The following is a 9,723-nucleotide window of genomic DNA, read 5'->3' as shown; positions in this document are numbered from 1 at the left end:
ACTATATGCTAACATATGTAGAACCTTTGTTAATGAAAACCCCAAAGCAGCTGTAAGGATGAATGTCTGTACATTCAGTGACTGGTAGGTTGCTGTGCCCCAAAGGGGTGCCATAAACAGAGCTAGTGCTGCAGAGAAAAGCTATGTACACACAAAATGAGAAAATAAACTGCAAGATCAACACATGCATGTTTAATTCTGGAAAAATCACGGCCCTCCAAAATTTTTTCACGTTTGTTATAAAAGCCCTTTGCACTCAATTAAAACTAAAATGTTCTTAAAAGTATAATACTTGTAAAGTTTACTTAAGTCTTTTCAGCCACAGAAACTGCAATGGAAATAAATGTTCAGAGTCATTTTCAAAATAAAAACAAAAATCTATTCTTCTGATGATATGCATGATTAAAAGGTCTTTGCAAGATCCAGTGCTCTACATTCCCAATGACTAGGAAAAACAAACAAACAAACCCTAAAGTCAATTTTTAGTTTGCAGATGGTCAAAGGATTTTGTATTCCAGCAGGAATTCAAATCTTCTGGATCTTTTCATCAACAACTACTGGATTTTCTTTTTTGATTTTCTCAGCAGCATCAGCTTTGTAATTGTAAAAGGAATTTTGTACATCGGAGTAATGGTGTACACCACAGTAAGCATTTCCACACTGGCATTCAAACCCAGTAAGTCCCACTTTCTTCCTGCACATGAAACAGTGATTCTTTTTTTGTTTTGGTTTTTCAAGAGACTTGCTTTGCTCTTCAGATGGCTGCTGTGATGTATCTGATACTGAAGCTTGCAGGTCTTCTGTCTCAGGCACTGTTTTGTCCACAGATGTACTGTCCATTTGGGGAGACGCAACAGATTCTGATACAAGTGACTGATCCGATACAGGGCCTGGCTGCACAGATGCAGACGTGGAGTCTAGTGGTAACTGAGCCTCCCGGGCCCTGCTGTCTGTGCCCTGGATGGGCGAAGATTCAGACCGAGGCTGACAGAGGCTGCAGGTAGGCTTATTCTACTACCATTACTACTATTCTCTTTTTGAAGATGTTCTTTATAGCATACTGAATGCATGCCATTTGTACGAGGGTTTCCATAAAACCTGCAGCCAATGGAACAAAGCATAGGCACTTGGCTGTGATTAGTTTCTTTCTTTTTTTTTTTTTTTGGTATATATTTTTATTGGAGTTCAATTTGCCAACATATAGTATAACACCCAGTGCTCATCCCAAGTCAAGTGCCCCCCTCAGTGCCCGTCACCCAGTCACCTTATCCCCCCTGCCCCCGCCCACCTCCCCTTCCTCTACCTCTAGTTCGTTTCCCAGAGTTAGGAGTCTCTCATGTTCTGTCGCCCTCTCTGATATTTCCCACTCATTTTCTCTCCTTTCCCCTTTATTCCCTTTCACTATTCCCCAAATGAATGAGACCATATAATGTTTGTCCTTCTCCTATTGACTTACTTCACTCAGCATAATACCCTCCAGGTCCATCCACGTTGAAGCAAATGGTGGGTATTTGTCATTTCTAACGGCTGAGTAATATTCCATTATCTACATAAACCACATCATCTTTATCCATTCATCTTTCGATGGACACCGAGGCTCCTTCCACAGTTTGGCTATTGTGGACATTGCTGCTATAAACATTGGGGTGCAGGTGTCCGGCATTTCATTTCATCTGCATCTTTGGGGTAAATCCCCAGCAGTGCAGTTTCTTGAGCCATGTTTCTCTGTTGCACACCTGGCGGCTGCCCGCCCTGCCCACTGCACTACTATAAAGTTGTGGATGAGGCTGTCATTTTCTGGCAATGGAGTAAAGAACGGCAGTATAGGGGGGTTATGTCTGCATAATATAATACCATAATATAATTAAGTATATTTCTTATAGACTAAACAGAGTGAACAATGGAATCTACCTAAGATCAGCCTAAGGGAGATCTTACCTTAAAAGTACTGCCTAAAGGTTTAAGAGAGACAGACTTCTGCAAGTCTGAAGAGATAGCAAAAAATTGCCAGCGACAGGTAACCTTGTAAATATCAAGAGACTGTAAGTTGATCAGCATTTGAAAAGCAGTGTCTACCAAATATACCTGTGCCCTTAAGGCCATGCCAACGCTAAAAAAAATCTAACATTCAGTGAGAACATTCAGCATAGCCTTGTCCCCTCCTCCCACCAACTTCCCATTTGTTTCAACCCAGAGGATCCCAAGGTAGCAGGTGTAGTTGGGAGAGGAAAAGGAGGAAAGAAGGAAAAAGAAACCGCCTTTCCCAAATGCAAGCTTTATGGCCTAAGGCAGAACTGAGTTGACACTGGGCAGAAACTTTAAGCTGAATTTATAAATAAAGTTTTAATATTATATTAAAAGGGTTATTTAGGGACACCTGGGTGGCTCAGTGGTTGAGCATCTGCCTTTGGCTCAGGGCGTGATCCCTGGAATCCAGGGATCAAGTTCCGCATCGGGCTCCCTGCATGAAGCCTGCTCCTCCCTCTGCCTATGTCTCTGCCTCTCTCTGTGTGTCTCTCATGAATAAATAAATAAAATCTTTTTTTTTAAGGGTGTTATTTAATCACTGAAATGAAATCCCACTTGTGATTGACATGGACTACAAAAGCAATGCGACCCGCACAAAATTTCACTCACCCCTATTCTCTCCAAAAAACATCTAGAGTATGGCTTTAAAGGTCCTTGAAAAAATAAAATTAATGCCTATTCACCCTTAACTAAGTCCCACTTATTCAATATGGTTACAAATGTAATGCCTGGGGTGTCACATGAAACAGCTAAGTGAGATTCTAAGGACCTTCTAGGCATGACACTGAAGGGTGATAGGCAATTCGAAGAACAATACATGTATATTCACAACACATTATGCTAATTCTCAAATTTTCAATAGGGATAGTCTTTAATATGAATTCAAGTAATATCTCTCCATTACAAGGAGTAAGCTAAAAACTGTATCTCTTGACTATTTAGCTATTCATTTCCTGTAATGTCTTCTGCTGTGAGATAAGTAACAAAGATCCTTAAATATCACCATAGAATGTTCTACTGTTGTTCTCCGCTACCAGCCACCACACGCCTTATGCAATTCTCCATACTATGTATATATTTTTTTTCTGATTCATTCACTAACTCTCCTTATTTCTCCTTCTTATTACTCTGCTTAGCCTATCTCATTATGCTTTAGAAACATGGGTATGATTTCCTCCTTTTCCCTCTTTAAATGCTCTTAATAATCCTTTTATTGAATCCTTAATAATCCTATTGGCTTCAACTCCATACACAATGGACTATCATATTAGGAAAGATTAGATAGATAGATGATAGATAGATGATAGATAGATAGATAGATAGATAGATAGATAGATAGATGGATAGGACAACTTCTGAATCTTTTTTACAACTTCATTATATTTACTTTCTGAAGAACAACCTGAGCATGGTTGAAACAGAGAGATAATTTCTATTGCTAAATTAAAAGATGTTAGAGTGTGCATTGTTCCCATTTGTTTATTTAAAAAGGTATTAATTGATCACCTTCTCTGTGCCAAATGTACTAGGCATAGGGGCTACATGTATAACAAATTAAATGAATAAAGATCCTTCATTAATGGTGATATAGAAGGGAAGGATAACTCAAATAACTCTCATAAAACAATTAACCACACACACACTCACACACTCACACACACATAGTACATGATTATGGCTATAAACGAACATAACGGTGCTAAAAGACCCAGGAGATCTGGGGGGAGTCTCTCTGAGAACTGTTTCAGTTTAAACTTGAAGTACATGTAGGAGTTAGAAAGGTGAAAAGAAATAGCATTCCAAGAGAATTGATTGTCTGTGTGAAAGCACTTCAGGAAAAGAATTAAGAGCTTTAGAAAAATTGTGAGCAAATTGTGGATGAAGCAAGCACAGAAGGGGTGGAGTTAAGCGACATCAGATGATAGCAGATAAAAAGATAAGAGAGGGCCTAATCATTAAAGGTTTTGTGGGTCAGGATAAAGACTCTAAAATTTATGCTAAGTGCAGTAGATGACAAGCATTGAAGGGTTTTAAACTAGTGAGTAAAATGATCAATCAGTATTACATTTACTGATTTTACCTTAATATCTCTCAAAAAGATTCTCTATTCTCTATTCTTATGGCCATTACTCCCAGAGTTCTAATAAATCCACAAATCCAGGTCCTTATTACTACACACCTGAATTATTATAGGAGACTTTTAAAAGACCTCTCAAATTTAGGTTCCTGTTGAAATACAACTTTGGTCTTCTCTCTCTTTCTTATTCAGTGACTCCTCATTAGCTAACAGATATTACCCTGTTTCTTAGCTGACATTCAAAACTCCCTATTCTTTGTCTCCTGTCTTATCTTATATTGAAACTTAGCAATGAACTCGAACTCCTCCACATTTCCTACACATACTTGCCACTAATCCTTCCCATCATTTTCCCCAACCTGCTTTCTATGCCTTTATTCTCTTTATGTTCAAATTCTCTCAATGCTTAAAAATGTAACCCTAATGCCCCTTCAAATGCCTACAAATCTTCTTTGACCAACTCAAGCTAGATATTATGTCCCTCCTTCTCCCTTGTTTTATAACTTGATTAATTAGGCAAAAATAGGGGATCCCTGGGTGGCTCAGTGGTTTGGCGCCTGCCTTTGACCCAGGGTGTGATTCTGGAGTCCCGGGATCGAGTCCCACGTTGGGCTCCCGGCATGGAGCCTGCTTCTCCCTCCTCCTGTGTCTCTGCCTCTCAATCCCTCTCTCTATGTCTATAATAAATAAATAAATAAATAAATAAATAAATAAATAAATAAATCTTTTTTTTTAATTAGGCAAAAATAGAGACAGAGTTGTAATACAGAAGGCAATCTAAGGCATTTTTTAAAAAAGAGAAATACAACAAATTTTCTATTAGAGAAAAACATGCTTCTCACCCAAATAAAAAGGTGTATCAGGCAATATTGTAATTTGATAACTACTGTTTTAGCGGTATACAATATTAATGTGAGTTCAAAGGTCATGCACTAAATAACTAGGCTTTGAAGAAGACAAGAGTTTTTAGACCAAGTGAGGTCAAGGGCATTCCAACAAAGAGGAATGTCTGTTCAAGTCTTACAACTTTTGGTGTATCCACACCCTGACTTTGGAACCTGGATCTACTTCTTCATATATTCAGCAGCCAGCAGTGTTCTGGTTTGCACAGAGCAAACAATTATCTCTTTGGTGTCCAACTTCTTCAACTGCAAGTACTGAAGATTAGAAAGCTCATGGAGTTTTCCCTCCAAGGTCCTATCATATAACCTTAGCAATTTTTACCATCATGGTTCAAAACCAAGTTCATCATTGTCCTCATACAATGGCCCATCACCCACTCTTCCCAAACAGACATATTATTGGGGGAAACTCTTAATCTCTATCCTGATATTTGCTTCCATGAGCAGGGCCACTCGTTAGCATTGCAGCCCTGGCTCCTGTTTGTTACTTATTTTACTCATGAGATAGGAAGATTGAATTATTAAAGTTGAGTTTAGGAAAAGAAGCCAGAGAAGGATGACTCTGCCCTTCCATCTTTCCTTTTTCTGGAGAATTTAGCTAACTGTAGGAAACATTCATTCTCCTCTATTCCTGTATAGCAAGGGAAACTGTGATGATCATACAGCAGCCCCAGATAGCTGCCTCTGAGTAGGTGAGAAACTGTTCGATTCTGGGATTCTATATTAAGGATCCTACTTTTTATTTTTTGTTCAATTAATTACTTCCTTCCTTCCATCCATCCATCCTTCCTTCTTCCTTCCTTCCTTCTTCCTCCCTTCATCTCTCCCTCCCTCCCTCCCTCCCTTCCTTCTTTCTTCCCTTCTTTTTTTCACTAATGTAATATACTCCAAAGTCCTCCTTCCTTCCCTTCTTTTTTCCACTAATGTAATATACTCCAAAGTCAAAAAAGCATTTCATTAATGTCTTTCAACTCTCACTAACATACACAGTGGCTGTTTTAACTGAAATGAGTAACCACTCCCTGTGCAACAAATTATTAGTAAGATAATGTCCCCTAGCACCAACTATAGCAAGTTCCAGCTTTTCCCCAGTGGCATGCTGTCATGATTCCAGAATGCCTATGGCTAATCCATCATGGGAAGTGTCAAAGGTGGTATTCAGTAAATATTTATTTCAAGTAAATGTCTTATGGCTGTTAGTCTAAATTGATGACAACTTCGTAAAATCGATATACTTTAACTATTGTCTTATCGGGCATGTAAACCAAAAATGCCTGGAAGCAATTTCTTTTGTGATCTTGCTCCATTAATTTTAGTGTTTACGTTTAAGATGATTTAGTATCCATGTCTAACTAAACAAAATTTAATGATTAACAATTTCACTAAATTGAACTTAATGCAAAGATTCAAAATATGCACATAGTTTAATGTTAATACCTATATTTTCACATACAATGTATTTTTTAATTTTAAGATTATTATAAGACAATTAAGTTCCACTGAAATATTCACACTGTGGCATACAAATTAAGTGAACTGTCCCTACTTTGGACTCAGAAATAGTATGAGGATTTTTCACATTTTTGAAGGACAGTATCTGATGAAAAACGTATTCCTTTTTATTCTTTTATTAGTTGAGATGAACATTTATATTTTACATAAGTATTCATGTTAAAAACAAGACTCCAACTTCTATAATTCTGAGACAGAAATTTTAGAACTGTACCATGTCTTGAACAAAATCAGTCTGCTTAAGCCTGGAGCCATTTTTTTATAAGTTAAATTTAAAACAAAAATAAATTTTTAAACATTCAATTTAAAAATAAATTCTTAAAAACTCAAACCATGCAAAATTAAAGCATGATAAATTCATCCTGAAGCCTTATAAATAATCCCACTTCTTTGGCATAATAAAAATTAACCATTTCATCTTTATCTTCTCTCTTATCTTTTCTTTTGAAATATTTTATTTACTTATTTTAAAGAGAGAGAGAATGTGAATGGAGAGGCAAAAAGAGGGAATGTCAAGCAGACTCTCCAGTTGGGCTAAATCTCCAGACCCATGAGATCATGACCTGAGCAAAAATCATGAGTCGGATGCTTAAACAACTGAGCCACCCAGGGACCTTTCTCTTTTATCTTTCTATAAATGTCCCACATATATAATTACATGTGCAAAATACATATGTATCATTATTTACTTGAAGATATTTCCATGTTAACAGTGAATATATAATTTTACTAGGTTCTATTTTTTGTGGATCTCATTGAAACCATTTTCTCTACTAGTAGAATGAAATGTTATATAGACACTGTAGAAAATCACATTTTAATTTGCATGTTTTCTTAAATAATAAAAGTAGCGATAAACTATTGCTGGAGATTGAAAGTTTCGTAGAAAATTCTTGTAAAATGTTAAATTTAGCTTATAAAAATCTTAATTATAGAATTTAAAATTATAAAATAAAAGAAAAATTTTAAAGCAAGAAAGAAAGAGTGAAAATAATCTAGTGATTAATGTCACTGTGATATACTGTAATACATTCCTATTTTTTAAAATCAGGACCAGTGGCATCTCTGAAACATAAGGAAGAATAAATAAGTAAATGATTTTATTTAGTTACATAGACACTGTATATACACAGCAACTTCTTTTTTCCTGATTAGAAAGTCATAAACTCAATTTTGATCACTCAAGAGATGTGAGGACTGGCAAGAAAAAAACACCTGAGAAAGTAACTTATGTTCTGTCTGTATCATGAACACCAGCTAAGCCAGCAAATGGAGGCAGGTTATATTTTCCAGCAGATTCAAGATCCTTTGCACTTTATCCAGATTTAGAACTAGAAAAAAATTGAAAATTCCAATTAGACCTAGTCATTCCAAATAATACTTCTTTTCTCTAAGATTTTGGCATTTCATCTTAATTTCTTGTCACTTGCAATTTAATTAGTGTGCTCTTATTAGTTTTTAAAACATTGAACAAAACTTTTTTTTTTTTTTCCCTAGAACTGAAATCCTTTTGGAAATCAGGTGTCAGTATTCACCTCTCCATTATTTTGACATGCTGATTTTCATTCTTTTGGAATCCTTTTATACCTTATTAGAAACACATCAAAATGAGACAATGAACACATTCAATTTGGCAAGTCACTGTAAAGACTGTTTCAGATTTAATGAACATATCTTACAGTAAGATAAATTGCATCTATTGCTTTTTTTTTTCACAAGCCACGACACTTTGACATAGAATTTTCTTAACAAATTTATCAAGTAAAAAAAAAAAAAAAAAAGAAAAAGAGAAAAAAAGATGGCAATAAAGCAATGCTATATGCTCTTTATGAGACTTGTAAATTGATTTTGTATCCTCCATGGTTCTTCTGAAATACAAAAGGAATTCTGCAGGTCATTTCAAAATTTGCAAGATTCTCTTTTCTTATTATAGTTATTCTAAGACTACATGATATAATAGTTCTTAGTATATGATAAAAACTATGTATATTTACTTCAAGGGAAGATTAATTTATCTTGAACTAAAACTAACTTTAGTTCAAGATAAATGGAAATGTATTTGAGATCACTTTGCAAAGACTGTCAAACTAACAACTTTCAAATGATTATGTTAACTTGGGTTACTTGTCATAATGCATTATATTTTTGAGGCCAGAGAATAATATCCATGTTCCCACTAGTAGACATATTTCTTCCAAAAAATTTTTAGAAAGATTATCAAGATTTTATTTATTTATTCATGAAAGACACACAGAGAGAGGCAGAGACATAGGTAGAGGGAGAAGCAGGCTCCCTTCAGGGAGCCCAATGTGAGACTTGATCCCAGAACCCCAGGATCACGACCTGAGCCAAAGGCAGGCACTCAAACACTGAGCCACCCAGGCATCCCATCCCTCAAAATTTTTTGTATTAACAAAAGGAATTTCAGTGAATATTAAAGATATAATTTTATATACATAACATATACTGAGCTACCCAGGGACCAGTATAAAACTCATAGTTTTATTTGGACCTTTTAAAAATAAACCTATAAAGTAAAGAAGTAACATTAAATGTCCAGAAGCGAATAAGAAAGTTAATGAATGTTGGTTCCAAGGACATAATGTTAAAGGGTTTCAGAGACTATATCATTCAGAAAGGTTATCCTTGATAAGATGAAAAAAGGATGAAAAATGTTTCCTTTCAGCCACCAATTTTCTCAGGGCCATGTATTCTTGGGCACCAACATATGTTTTGCAATTCACTATTTATATTTAAAAACATGAAATGGAAAAGAATAACTTATCTGTTCTATAATTAGAATGGATTGGGAAAGAAAACTTATCTCTTTGTACATAATTATAAAACACTAAACAGAGTACTTTCTCTCAGCTGGGCAACCAATTCATTTCTTCCTCCCATCAGTCTTATAAATGAAGATATTACTAGTATCAGTATTATTACTATTATCTGTACTTTATGGTTAAAAAACAGATTGACAGTTGGCTAGATAATTTGTAGAGGGTCACCTAGTAGTTTCCAGGACTGAAATGTGGATCCACATTGTCTGAGTCTATCGTCCTTGCCCTTGAAGTTTCACTAAAAGCTTCGCCAAAAATGGTCAAGCAGTTTAACAACAATTAAAGTTTAATTGAAATATTTTTAGAAGAAAATATTTACTTGTAATCAAATAATGAAAATAAGACTATTTACTTTTTAATGTAA

The 9,723-nt window shown here is 35.5% G+C and overlaps 1 pseudogene; it reads right to left on the bottom strand.

The window, feature by feature from the left end:
• Positions 1–204: 204 nt before the first annotated feature.
• Positions 205–2,103, bottom strand: LOC112655825 (AN1-type zinc finger protein 6-like; annotated as a pseudogene).
• Positions 2,104–9,723: the final 7,620 nt, after the last annotated feature.

The sequence above is a fragment of the Canis lupus genome, chromosome 22 (genome assembly GCF_003254725.2).
Source record: "Canis lupus dingo isolate Sandy chromosome 22, ASM325472v2, whole genome shotgun sequence".
In the NCBI taxonomy this organism is placed as follows: Eukaryota; Metazoa; Chordata; class Mammalia; order Carnivora; family Canidae; genus Canis; species Canis lupus.
Note: the sequence above shows the minus strand (reverse complement) of the source record. Positions and strands in the feature narration are given on the sequence as shown.